The following is a 14842-nucleotide window of genomic DNA, read 5'->3' as shown; positions in this document are numbered from 1 at the left end:
AAGATTTCAATTCATATTTAATTTTCTTCCCTCAACAGACATTAGCCCATCAATGTTTTAAGAGGCTCGAAACTTTTTAAGGAGACCCAGGCGTTTTCAGTAATATGTCTACTGATCTACTTAAAGCCTCTGTCAGGAAACAACCGTTAAAGTTTTTTGGGGGTGGGTGATAACGTTCGATTAACTGGCAGAGATCATTATCTATGCACATCTAAAATGGAAATGTACGCAATCATCTGCAATTGAGCTGAGCGAAATCAATATTGATGGCTGCAATCTCCTCCTTACGAGAGGAAAAGAGCCCTGTATTTTAGAAAAGAGGAAAAGCTAGAGAGAAAAAGAGTGAATTGTGCCACTGAAGAGAATATAACACTCAAATGCTTACACTGCAAGAACTCCTCTGTGTCGGGAACAGGACACCTGCAATGAATGCAATGGACTCTATTTTCCTCATCATTTCCTGTTAGAATGTTTGCATTGTGTTTGTTGTATTTATTTGACAGTTCAAATTCTCTGTGTACATTACATAACACAAGAAGGCCATATTTGACAGTTCAAATTCTCTGTGTACATTACACAACACAGGAAGGCCATAAGGGAGGGGTAAGCTGGTGTCTGGACTACCCTGCCTGTGGGTGGGTGGCTGGCAGGATGGGTGGGAGTACCGGCTGTCGGCGTCCTCTACATTTATCGGTGCTCCGACAGCACCTCACTGTGCCACAAACACACTGCAATAAAACTCTAAATTGCTTTGGATAAAAGAAATGGCTTTGTCACTGGAGGGATAAGCAAAGGGGACATGAATAAAATAGCAACAAACAAAGGGAGAGTTAGGGGGGAGTTGAGACGAGCTACAGACTTCAGCAGCTGGCCGCGTCGCCGGGGTAATAATTGATGAGGGTCATCTGCACTCCTCCGGTGAGTGAAAGGGCACTCTCTCCGTCTACAGAGGCAGAGGAAATTCATTGAAGAAAAAAGAAATAAACCAAGAGGCCAGAATTACTTTCTGAATCAACCACTTCATTTCATGGCTGGTGTAGCAGCTGTGGTACTGCTGAAATATCTAGCAGAGAAATACGGAGACATTCCAATATCATGGTACTGCCACTTGAATTACATTGTGTTCCTCCACAGTCAGTCAGAAATAATTTGTTAACCGTTGAGTCTTCGTAAATCTTGCTTGAACTTGGTTTCATAAAAAAAGGAAAAACTATTTTCTCCACATCTTTAAATACAGAGGAGTGTTTCATTAATTTACTCATAGAGAGAGGAGCAACCTATGACCTCAGGTCCTCCTTCCCCTGGAGCACAAAATGGCTGCCTTTTTCCAATCACAATACCTGCAGAGGCACAACCATTTTTCTGCCATTGCAGGCAGAGGCCCACTGATTAAGACCAGGCAAGTGGCAGCTAGCCCACACAATGCTCTACCCCAAGGATAAACTAAGTAGAGGTGATGGTTCTCCTCAGAAAGGGAAGTAGAAAAATAGTATTTGGGATAATATGAGGTCATTTAACCTCCGTAATCATTCCTGTCTGCCATTGGTCCTGTAATCTCAGCTCAGTATTTGGCTCAGGAGAGAGTAGTAGAGACATCTCTGCTTCTCCCTGCATATATTAAGTGCAGAGACACTAGTAAATAAATATAGTCTATACTGTAATGTGCATGTTCATTCTTCTGTCTATTCCACTTGAAAAAAAAACACAGCTGTCAATCAAATCAATTAAATTAGCTATAACAACAGCATATCTATCGAGCCCTCTGACGCTAAATAAATATGGACCAAGGACGAGTTGAAATCATTTTTATTTTTTATTTAGCTGATTCCACCAAACTCAATGTCCTCTCTCTCTCTCTCTCTCTCTCTCTCTCTCTCTCTCATTCCCTATTTTTTCTCTCTTCTCTCCATTATAAAAGACATATCTCTCTCGCTTTCTCTCTCTTCATCTCTCTCTTCTCTCCAGACTCACTGGTGCATGTCCTACACAGTCTTCTCTCCCCACATGTAGGAAATTCAGAAGAAGAAATTCATCCAAAGAGCAACCGACTCTCCCTCCTCCCTGGTCGGAGGAAACAAGATGAAAACAATCTAGTGTCTCCTCTCTGTTGCCGTCATAAATCAGACGGAAGACACGCAGGCCTCTGCATGGTAATTAAAACACTCATCCTATATTCCACAGCCACACGCACACACACACTCTTACGCACACACACAACAAGCCTCTTAGTTTTGACTCCGAAGCTAACCCATTGCTAATTAAAGAATACAAAAATAGTGCCAATAGTGCACAATAAACAACTGAAAAGATGTTGCTGCCCTTGTTGTCATTGATTAATTGCCGCACGCCGCCTTATCATTTAGTTCAGCATGATTAATGACAAATTAAATAAAGAAACTCCTCTGCATTTTGCCTGGGACTCATTTCTTTTTCAGGGGGTTTCAAACAGGCTTGAAATACGAGATCATCAGCGACTTGCAAAATGGCACAAAATAAAAGGCCATTTGTCTCAACTTAACTGGCGGACACGTGGTTTTCAGGAGGAAGTGAAAAGGCTCTGTGGAAATTAGCGAGACACACTCAAGGTGGGTGGAGTGTACGTCTCAACAATGACTATCTAATGACTGTGAGCCTGGCATCCCAGGAGGATAGAACAGAGTTCAATGTAACCTGAGACCCGTCCTGTACCGTAGCTAAGAGAACCTGGGCTACTTATGTCATGGAAATATTGAATCAAATACTTATCAGATAGCTTGTGTATTCAAATAGACGTTATTACAAACTTCAGCAAAGCTGAGCAATTCCATGGGAGAACCGACTCTCCATTCTTAGTACTTGACTTTTATACAGTCTTACCCTTACATAACATCGTCACTCCACTTTATGAATCTTGTTGTCTGGCTTAGTTTCCATTCTCTTATTGGCTCAGACATTGGGGTAAAGATTCAATTGGTGGCGTGACATGCACACTCCTCCTGGTGCCTATAACTGATTAGCTAATGTTCCTGTCCGGTCTTGTTGATCTACCTTGCCTCATCCACACGGATTCTGCTTACGTTCTGTTCTAGGACTTGTCTAAATTTTGACTCAATGTTGATCCAGCTTTGTACACTCACATGGGCTCAGCCTTCATTCTGCTTAAACATGTCTAATATTTAAACTTATATCGATTCTTCTTTCTACTTCAAAGAGAATAGTATACGTACTGAAAATCACCAGATGACTGGAAATTCTCTTACACTTACTCCCTGTGTGAAATATGGGGATGTTAGCGGTCAGTTTCACAGGAAGTAATGTGACCCAAGCTGAACTCAGTGGCTTATTTATTTATTTATTTAACCTTTATTTAACAGGCAAGTCAGTTATAAGTACACCACAGTTCCATCGCTACCACACGCACGTTCTGAACGCCTTTGGCCATTCTCAGGCAACAATGAATGGAGCCACGGCCACAGTACAGGAAAGAGGCAGAACACAGCAGAAAATCTGAGATTCAACGCTGCTCCACCTCAGATGTTTGTTACTCCTAACGACACTAATTAAAAATATTGACGGCTAATGAGCAGATGAAGTATGAGAATTACAACCCACACTAACGACTTCGCCTAAAAAGCCTGTTCATTATCTCCCTAACAGCCACAATGGCAAAGGATTCAACTTGTTGCTTCGACACTTGGACGATGGGAACCGAAGAAGGGGTGAGAGAAACAGAGGGTGAACAGTCAAATTGAGCACAAAGACACTGGAGAAAAATTGTCTGTTTCTATTCTCCTTCGCTGCTGGGAAACGGTCTGATTGATCTCCACACAAAATAAGAGGAGAAGTCTGCCCTCCCCCTTTCCTCCTCTCCCAACATCACACCATCTCTCCCTCCTCTCAATTATCAAGGTGATGCCCCAGATGTACAGGCAATTATGCATTCAATTTCCCTTTAAATTAGGTGGCGTGTAAACAATGCACCAGGAGGTTGAAGGCACGGCCCCTCCATTTCTCAATTTAGACTCATTGATTGCCCTCCCCAAATCTGGTTGCTTCCATTATGGGCTGCATTATGTGCTGCCTGAATACCAAAAGGATTAGGATGAGGGCATTCACACGTCTTAACACGTAAAATCTGGTGGTTTAAATGAATTTGGGGAGCACTTTACATTAAGTTGCCCCTATGACTATATATCTACACAGTAATAACTGTAGTAACAACATAGTAGTCACGTGTTACTATGTCATTATGTGGTAATAAGGGTGTAGAGCTGATAGCTATCAGTTATTACACAATTTTACTGTGAACACCGAGTCTGTACCCACTTTAAGTTAGTTTTAAGAGTGGTCAATTAGACTGCTGTGGCTATTTGATCATACCAGAGTGGCCCACCATCAACAAGTATGGAGAAAATGCATCCCATAACATTTTAACATGGAAATAGCTGTTCTGTCATTCAGCCCACAGTAGCAGCCAATGTGTGGTGTTCAATGTAGGCCTACATTCCATGTGACTTTTGATAAAAACATGCAGGGCTTGACATTCAACTTTTTATCCACTTGACCTTCAGACAAGGAGGTGACTGAAAATGTTGTTGTGTTGTTTGATGCAAGAAACCACTTCAACAAAATAAAATGCACAATTATTCCCATACCATTATTACAGAGAATCAGACAAATGATGCTACCCTCTGCCTATTGGCTACTTAGATTATTCAAGCCGGTCTCAAAATACAACACTGCCCCTTTAAGACAAAAAAAGTGATTTACCTGACACATTTTTGAAAAGTGTCTAGAAATGTACACATTTTGTGCTCTTGTAGGAAGCAATCACCCCTATTGTTGACTACAAATGATCTATCACTGGGCTAATAACTCACTCACTAGCAATGAATACGAACAAATGTACAAATGTGCACAGGTGGCTAAATGCAGCTCTCGCTTTGATCTCAAAACAAGCGCATCTACTCACGACTGCTTATGCTGTAAAAACAGCAGTTCAAAGTGAATGGCACAGGTCCATATATGGCAATGGTCTATTTGCATATAGGCATACTGCAGCTCTGATTTGTTTTGGTGCAGTGGTCTGTGTAGAGTACAAGCCTGAGTCATTCCTGTCATCACAATAGAATCCTATTCCGATGCATTCTGCCTACAACATAATATATTGTATAGTTAGTATGCAAAACTAACTCTTGCATCGTTTGTTTTGTTTCGTTATGTCGAGTGAAGTCGAGTGAAGTTCAATCTCGTGCTCCTCTGTGCAGGCTGATATTTCAGGATCAACTCTGAATTTGACTTCAACAGTGAATGGAAACATGTAGTCAACCTTGATAAATCAAAATTCTGAAAATCATGACAGCTCAACAACCCAAACTCAGATCCTTGCAGATGGTCTTGACTCCATCAATATGACAACATGATCATGTTCTCAGCACTATTTCAACTGAACACTGCGTTGTGTACGTCATTAGACCACCCAATCCAGTTGTTCCACACCAGGCTTATAAAACAATTCCATTTAGCCTCACACGGTGACTCAGTAGTGTAGTCTAATTGTCTGGGGACTCTGCCTCGCCTTTGGGGTCAGCTCGATGCTCTGAACACCATCACACAGCTTTAATTGAATTGCAGAGACTAGCTTCCTAATTAAGTGATTAGGGCTGAGAACATGGAGGCAATTAGAGAATAACAATCCCCCCTCCGATGTAGGCCAGACAGACAGTGGGATGAGAACACGGGGGCAATTAGGGAATAAAAAGCCCCCCCCAACCCCCGATGGTGGCCAGACAGACGGCGGGATAAAAACATGGGGGTAATTAGGGAATAAACCCCCCCCCCCCCCCCTCCGACAGACAGTGGGAATAACACCCCCTCCGATGTTGGCCAGACAGACAGTGGGAATAACCCCCCCTCCGACAGACAGTGGGAATAACCCCCCCTCCGATGTTGGCCAGACAGACAGTGGGATGAGAACACGGGGGCAATTAGGGAATAAAAAGCCCCCCCCAACCCCCGATGGTGGCCAGACAGACGGCGGGATAAAAACATGGGGGTAATTAGGGAATAAACCCCCCCTCCGACAGACAGTGGGAATAACCCCCCCTCCGATGTTGGCCAGACAGACAGTGGGAATAACCCCCCCTCCGACAGACAGTGGGATGAGTAACTGACATCTGGGGGATTGAACTTGTTTTACAGACGTGTAACTCCAAAGACTGGCTGCCACACATTTTTTTCAATAAACAGCTGCAGTTCAAGCATCTAATGTTATGCGCATGTCCAATAGCATTTAAAATCATCATGCAGTACTGGTAAAATACAGTTGCCATATCCTAAGGATTCTGACAGGTCTTGCAGTTACAGTAGTGATGGGCCTGGTCATTTTGAATTCATATCTGCGCTTATTGGGAGGGTAGAAAGTGGAGAGCTGTACAGACCTAAGAGATGATCCTCATCTGAATGTCAACGAAAGAGCTAGTACAACCTGCCGGCTATGAAACAGAACAGAACACCAGGCCAATGTCCTTGACCACTTAAGAGGAGAGGAAAGTATGCAGCGTGCATTCCCTGGTCCCTCCTCCAACTCTGCCTTTCGACCTGGTGTCTGTCATCATAATGAAGTGTCTGGACAGACAGCTAGTCATACAGATAGACGGACAGATGCAAGGGATTGAGGGAGAAGCAAAGGGTGGGAATGAGAGGTGCACAGTATGTAGGTGGTGTTGGAGGGTGGACTGTGGGGATAACAGTGTTGGATTGGGATCTAGCATGTGCAGAGTTGAAAGATTACATCTGTAATCACAGTAGCAGGACTCCACGAGGTGTGGGAGGGAAGGAGAGGTGGGGAGGGTAATGCACGATTCTGGGGCTGCAGAGAGAGAGGGGGGAGCTCTGTTTCTGAGGGGAGCCCACCATGCAACTCACAATCCACAACATCACTCATAACTCAGGAAAAGTCAGGCAGAGCCTAATGAGAAGGGATCTTTCACCAATCATCATTTGCGTTCTTGGTGCGATGCTGTCTCTGCACTGTTGCTTCTGCTCACCAGAACGAGAGGAGGGAAGAAAAGTACAAAAGACAGACGGAACCTTCTGGAATCTGACTAATGAATACAAACATCTTGAGCTCACCAAAGGGTTAGGAACTATGGCTTATTTACAGTGTTCATATGTGCAGTTTATTAGATGACAGTGTTTACTGTTGTAGGAACCACAAACCAATTATTCAAACTCTTTCATGCTATTGTCATCATCGTAAAAAGCATTACTTTCATACATAAACACACAACTACACATAGGGTTATGAAAAGGGCTGATGTATGAGGAGAAAAACTAACTGCTATGTATTCCACATAGAATTTTCTTAGTTTTTGTATTTTCTTAATGACTACAGATTTACTGTATTTAATTCATGCTGTTTCAAATGAAAGATTACCACACAGTTTGTGCTATCCGGGATCCTTAGGACGTCCATACCCTAAACTTAACCCCTACCCTTACCCTAACCCTAACATTATCCCTTACCTTAACCATTTTAAATGTCAACTTCAATGGGGTAACGTCAGAGTTGAGTGACGTCATAAAGGAAACGTCCCAAGGAAACCCCGGATAGCAAGGACCCATTTTTCTCCCACGGCTCTCTCTCCTCCCTGCCTTCCCATCTTCCATGATCCTGACTGATAAGATGAATGAGTGCCCAGTCACTAATCTCCAGGATGATGTACAAGGGTTAAACAAATGCTATTTTTCACAGCGTCACCGTCATACCGTCACTCTCCTGTTTAGCACTGAGGGGCTGGCAGAGAGGAGGCTGACTGGTGCTGCCAACGTGATCGCTCCCCGACTGTCTGAGCTTTGAGTGACAGGCATATCGCTCAGCACCCATTGCAGTTTATAATCACACTCTGGCTCCGCTACATGTATAATTAATGAGGCTGTGGCGCACTGCAGGTAATCATTTAGAGACCACATTTCAACCCAGAGTCTGGGGAGTTAAAGAGGAGTGACTGGCACATCAGTGCAAATTCAACTAAATGGCACCTGGAAGAGGATGGACTTTCATTGAAACCTGGCTGAGAGAGAGGAACAATTTTGTTCGGAAATTAGCTCCAGATTTATGACATTTCGTCCATTTGTTTTCTGTAAGGGATTATTTATTTGCCAAAAATATTAGCGTGTTCCCTCTCTGGTTCAGTATAGATTAGAGACTTTGGCTGAGCAATTTCTTGATAGTTTGCAGCCCTGTGCCGAACCGCCAACATGTGTGAATGCGTTTTGTCTTCTCTGAAGGACAGGCAACGTCTCCGACCTCATTAGAGAGTGGACACCACATATTCAGGTTGACTTCCAGCTACAGCGACATGGCCTCTTTTCTAATCAGGGTAATTGCAGCAGGACTCTCTGGACAGACAGACACCTCTTCTCTCCTCTGTCTGGGCAGGAGGCAGAAGGCTGAGGAGGATAGCTGGGAGCCAAACATTTGGGCTGAGGGGGCAATTGGTCACATGGGACTGAAGGCTGGCAGTAGGAAGCTCAGGGGATAGGTAGCTGAGGCTGGCAATAGGAACCTCAGGGGATAGGTAGCTGAGGCTGGCAATAGGAACCTCAGGGGATAGAGAGCTGAGGCTGGCAGTAGGAACCTCAGGGGATAGGGAGCTGAGGCTGTCAGTAGGAAGCTCAGGGGATAGGGAGCTGAGGCTGGAAGTAGGAAGCTCAGGGGATAGAGATCTGAGGCTGGCAGTAGGAAGCTCAGGGAATAGGGAGCTGAGGCTGGCAGTAGGAAGCTCAGGGGATAGGGAGCTGAGGCTGGCAGTAGGAAGCTCAGGGGATAGGCAGCTGAGGCTGGCAATAGGAAGCTCAGGGGATAGAGAGCTGAGGCTGGCAGTAGGAACCTCAGGGGATAGGGAGCTGAGGCCAGTAGTAGGAACCTCAGGGGATAGGGAGCTGAGGCTGGCAGTAGGAACCTCAGGGGATAGAGAGCTGAGGCCGGCAGTAGGATCCTCAGGGGATAGAGAGCTGAGGCTGGCAGTAGGAACTTCAGGGGATAGGGAGCTGAGGCCGGCAGTAGGAACCTCAGGGGATAGGGAGCTGAGGCTGGCAGTAGGAAACTCAGGGGATAGGTAGCTGAGGCTGGCAATAGGAAGCTCAGGGGATAGAGAGCTGAGGCTGGCAGTAGGATCCTCAGGGGATAGGTAGCTGAGGCTGGCAGTAGGAGGCTCAGGGGATAGGTAGCTGAGGCTGGCAGTAGGAAGCTCAGGGGATAGGTAGCTGAGGCTGGCAGTAAGAAGCTCAGGGGATAGGTAGCTGAAGCTGGCAGTAGGAAGCTCAGGGGATAGAGAGCTGAGGCTGGCAGTAGGAAGCTCAGGGGATAGGAAGCTGAGGGCTAAAAGGACCATAGAGCTAAAGCAAGGGGCTATGAAACCAGGGAGGTGTTCTAGCCCCTAATAGGCTATGGGAGTAGGGAGGCTTAGACATGCTGGGGGACAAAATGGGCTGGTGTGCCTGGGAACAGAGGGTGAACTAGAGACAAGGCTGTGGATGGCACATGAGATGAGAGCTAGGGGCTAGAGTGACTGCAGAGCTGTGGTAGCTAAGGGAGCTGCAGGTTCAGAAAGAACCACAGAGATACAAAATACTCCAGGAGAGGAGAAAGACAACTCTTTCAGTGTGGACATTATGCCTCCCTGGGATAGCCTGTACCCTCTACTGACCGCTTCTGACTAGGATAAAGCAGACCATTATCGCTGCTATCATACCTCCAACCAGAGCCTCCACTAGGGAACTACAGTACTGACTGTCTAAAACGATTCAGGTTTTTGCTTAGAATACGGTGCCCATGCTCTCCAATTCAAGCATAATTTTATTCTATTAAACTAACTCCAGCAAGCAATTCCCTCTTGTAGTAGGAAAGTTCCCAGGTAAGTAAGATGAATCTGTTGAAAACTGAATTATCTAGCTAGAATCCAACAAACAAATAGTCTGATTAGATGTTAGGTTGTTAAGGGAGAGAGGGCTTCAATAGGATAGAATAATCTAAATAAAGAAGAGATTGTGACTCATATCATCTAAACAAAGAGCTTCAGCTCTATACAGAAATGTAATGATACTGTCACGCCCTGGCTTTTATTCTCTATTTTGGTTAGGGTGGGCATTCTATGTCCTTTTTTCTATGTTTTGTATTTCTATGTCTTGGCCTGGTATGGTTCTCAATCAGGGACAGCTGTCTATTGTTGTCTCTGATTGAGAACCATACTTAGGTACCCTTTTCCCCCACCTGTTTTGTGGGAAGTTAACTTTGACTTTGTTCAGGGCACATAGCCCAAAGCTTCACGGTTTGGTTTTGTTCTTTGTTTTGTCGGCGTCATTTTTAATAAAAAGAAAATGTACGCTTACCATGCTGCACCTTGGTCCAGTCCTTCAGCCAGCCGTGACAGATACACTGCTTTATCTAAGCTGGGTCTGACTATATCCTTGTACTTGTGAACTCACTGATAATCACGGCTTTAAAAGTCCAGTGCAATATCCAATCATTTCTGGGTAACAATTAAGTACCTTCCTGTGATTGTTTTCAATTAAAATGGTCAATAAGAAACAAATTGCTTCTTACAAAGAGAGTAAAACTGGAAATTAGCTGTTACTGGCAGAGCTGTTTGAAACTCTCTTTCTTATTGGTGATGTCACCAGGCAGGCCAAAACTCCATCCCACCAAAACAGGCAGAAATTTCAGGCTGCCTTTTCAAACAGCTCTTACACTAAAAGAGCATTACCATTATTTTCACAGTATTATTCCAACCCTGTAGTGTGGAAATATATATATAAAAAGGGAAATTCATTTTTTTTGGCTCCACTGGCCCTTTAATATCCATTATCGAGAGTAGCATGCTGAGGGAGCAAGGTTTTTTAGGCGTGGAGCACAAATCTGAGACGGGAGCCAAATATATATATTTTTTGTTTTAACTAGGCAAGTCAGTTAAGAACAAATTCTTATTTACAATGGCCAACCAGGGAACTGCCTTGTTCAGGGGCAGAACAACAGATTTTTACCAGCTTGTGTATTCGATCCAACAACCTTTACAGTTACTGGCCCAACGCTCTAACCACTAGATACCTGCTGGCTACCTGCCGCCTAAACCAGTGGAGCAAGTGGACAAAACTTATGTTGCAATGGGGGCCGTGCTGAGCCTGCCTTTTTGACCATAAAGATTTCAAAGGGAATAAAACACATTGAAATATAATTACAGGGGGTAGCTCAGAGCTTCTTTGTATGGGTACAGTACATCATGCTGCAGTGGAAATGTTTGTTCAAAGGAAATGTTTGTTCAAAGGGAATGTTTGTTCAAAGGGTCCCGGTGCAAGGTTCAATACAATATCAGCTTTGTGTCATCAGACTTTTCAGCTGTAAATTACTTTCTTTAATAACAATGATTATTTCAAGGGTTACGGCTTCTTTCTTTGAATAACAGACAGACACTGATACAGTTATTAAATAACACGTATGAAATATAATAAACAAAATGAAGGGGTCGTTTGATGTAACTTTTCTTGATGTTATTGAATGAATTCTGTAGATTTCTTCAAAAGCAAAACCCATTGAAATTAATCATTTAAACCTTTTAGTTTGCTCTTTCCTGTATGCCACCCGAGGTCTAGAGATCAGTGAGCCTTCAAGTCGCCTTTCTACTCCAAACACACAGGGTCCAGGAGAGAAAGAGAGAGTCCGTTGGAGTGCTCTGTCTGCATCTCATCTCCTTCTACCTGGGAGAGAGATGGCTGCAGATGGGGCTGTAGAAAATGGAGAGTGGCAGGGTGAGAGGAGGGACCGCCGGAGTAAAATCTGCTGCCTGCCGTTTCCCCGCTCCACTCCAATATCCCAGGTAGATCAGAGGAACGCCCAGGCGGGCAGGTGGGTTGGCGTAGTGGGACTCTTATCTGTTTACATCATTACACATTGTGTTGAGCTGCATGCGGATGGATGCCCTGCAGTGACAGCCAGGGAAGGGGATGCCTTTCAAAGTGTACATGGGAAGGAAGGGGAGGGGAAAAGAAAGAGGGATGAAGAGTAGGGGGAAATTCACTGATAAGAAGAAGGAAAAAACTGGTGGGATTGGGAGTTTCTGGCATACTGAGGAGAGAGAGCTTTGATGTAGGTTTCACATCTCACCCTATTTTACTTATTCAAGTTCTCCCTGAGTCTTTTAGCCACCCCCTGATGTTTTACAATTTTTCTCAATTGCTAAGACACTTTTAATGAAACTTGTTGTCCGCTGGATCTCCACCATAACCTAATTAGCACAACATAATTACTTTTTGCAAAGAAAAAGTAATTTCTCATTGCTTTCACACACATTGCAAACGATAAGCACATTTGTGCAAAGCAGTAAACACAACTCTCTACAAAATATGCAGAACTTGAATAAATCACAGCTGGTACATATTACTCTCATGAATGTGAACCTCTGCTGCAATGTGTGCAACATTTCTTTTGCAATTGTTCAATCAGCAATCAGTCCTTATTCATGCATAAAAGAGATCACCTCTGAGTTGCTGTTTGCAAGAATGGACCAATTAAGAGGCAGAGGGCAAGGACAAGGGAGAGGTAGAGCTGCCCACAGAGGAAGATAGTTCAGCTCTCAGTTCAAATGGAGAAAGGTCAAATAAAGCCTTTTGTTTCTGGATATTCATGCCCTTGACTGCATTGGTTATCGTTGGTCAAATCATTTTAGGACAAAAGAATACAGCCCATACTACTCACGCCCTGACCTGAGTTATCTTTGTATTCTTTATTATTTTGGTTACGTCAGGGTGTGACAAGGGGTGGTTTGTTGTGTTTTGGTCCTGTCTAGGGTTTTTGTATGTTTATGGGGTTGTTTACTAGTCTAGGTGTTTTGTATGTCTGTTTGCCTAGATTGGTTCTCAATTAGAGGAAGCTGTTTATCGTTGTCTCTGATTGGGAACCATATTTAGGCAACCATATTCCATGGGTAATTCGTGGGTGATTGTCTATGTGATGTTGCATGTTTGCACTCAGTGTTGAATGCGGTCACGTTATTTTGTTTGTTTAGTGTTCATTCGTCTAACATTAAAGGTATGTATTCACATCCCGCTGCGCTTTGGTCTCCTCACTACGACGAACATGTTGACTTGCCTTTCATGGTGCATTCTATAATTCTAGTATCAATAAATGGTCCAGACATATAAAAGAGGGTTAACCATGTTATCGTATATATTGACAGTTGTAGTTAGTATTTATTGGAACATTTTGTAACAATTGACGTAAATAATTTTTTAGTATGTTTGATGGAGGTAGTTGATTTTGTGTTATGTATTTAATGTTTTGAAATTCTTAATGCATTTTGCAAATGAAATGTGTCATTGTGGCCAATGGGTTTCAGTTTGGGGCTTTGTGTTAATTGTTTTGAAAAATTAAACCACCCTTCATGTTATTTGGATGGAAGAGAATCCCCTTCAGCCTTACTGCTATGAAAACCCTGGTATTGACCACAACTCTATCCTCCTGATTCCTGCTTACAAGCAAAAATGAAAGCAGGAAGAACCAGTGACTCGGTCTATAAAAAAGTGGTCAGGTGAAGCAGATGCTAAACTACAGGACTGGTTTGCTATCACAGACTGGAACATGTTCTGGGATTCTTCTGATGGCATTGAGGAGTACACTACATCAGTCACTGGCTTTATCAATAGGTGCATGGAGGATGTCGTCCCCACAGTGACTGTACATGCATACCCCAACCAGAAGTTGTGGATTACAGGCAACATTTGCACTGAGCTAAAGGGTAGAGCTGCTGCTTTCAAGGTGTGGAACTCTAACCCGGAAGCTTATAAGAAATACAGATATGCTCTGTGACGAACCATCAAACAGGCAAAGCGTCAATACAGGACTAAGATTGAATCATACTACACCGGCTCCGACACTCGTCTTATGTGGCAGGGCTTGCAAACTATTACAGACTACAAAGGGAAGCACAGCCATGAGCTGCCCAGTGACAAGAGCCTACCAGATGAGCTAAATCACTTCTATACTTGCTTCGAGGCAAGCAACACTGAGGCATGCATGAGAGCATCAGCTGCTCTGGATGACTGTGTGATCACGCTTTCCGTAGCCGACATGAGTAAGTCCTTAAAACAGGTCAACATTCACAAGGCTGCGGGGCCAGGACGTGTGCTCCGGGCATGTGTTGAGCAACTGGCAGGTGTCTTCACTGACATTTTCAACATTTCCCTGATTGAGTCTGTAATACCAACATGTTTCAATCAGACCACAGTAGTCCATGTGCCCAAGAACACTAAGGCAACCTGCCTAAACAACTACAGACCTGTAGCATTCACGTCCGTAACCATTAAGTGCTTTGAAAGGTTGGTAATGACATCGACACCATTATCCCAGAAACCCTAGATCCACTTTAATTTTCATACCACCCAAACAGATCCACAGATGATGCAATCTCTATTGCACTCCACACTGCCCTTTCCCACCTGGACAAAAGGAATGCTTTTCATTGACTACAGCTCAGCGATCAGCAAACACCATAGTGCCCTCAAAGCTCATCACTAAGCTAAGGATCTTTGGACTAAACACCTACCTCTGCAACTGGATCTGGGACTTCCTGACGGGCTGCCCCCAGGTGGTGAGGGTAGGTAGCAACACATTTGCCACACTAATCCTCAACACTGGAGCCCCTCAGGGGTGCATGCTCAGTCCCCTCCTGTACTCCCTGTTCACCCACGACTGCGTGGCCAGGCACGACTCCAACACCATCAAGTTTGCCGTCGACACAACAGTGGTAGGCCTGATCACTGACAACGACGAGACAGCCTATAGGGAGAAGGTCAGAGACCTGGCCGG

The 14842-nt window shown here is 44.1% G+C and overlaps 1 protein-coding gene across 1 annotated transcript in view; it reads right to left on the bottom strand.

Moving 5' to 3' along the window:
* The window catches only part of LOC109879461 (myotrophin), a 58748-nt gene extending 48131 nt beyond the window's left edge, over positions 1-10617 (bottom strand). The window contains exon 1 of the mRNA XM_020471630.2: positions 10375-10617. The gene's annotated coding sequence lies outside the window, so the exon portion shown is untranslated. The remainder of the gene's footprint in view (positions 1-10374) is intronic.
* Positions 10618-14842: the final 4225 nt, after the last annotated feature.

This window comes from Oncorhynchus kisutch, linkage group LG19 (assembly GCF_002021735.2).
Source record: "Oncorhynchus kisutch isolate 150728-3 linkage group LG19, Okis_V2, whole genome shotgun sequence".
Taxonomy (NCBI): Eukaryota; Metazoa; Chordata; class Actinopteri; order Salmoniformes; family Salmonidae; genus Oncorhynchus; species Oncorhynchus kisutch.
This window is presented reverse-complemented; position numbering and strand designations above follow the sequence as displayed.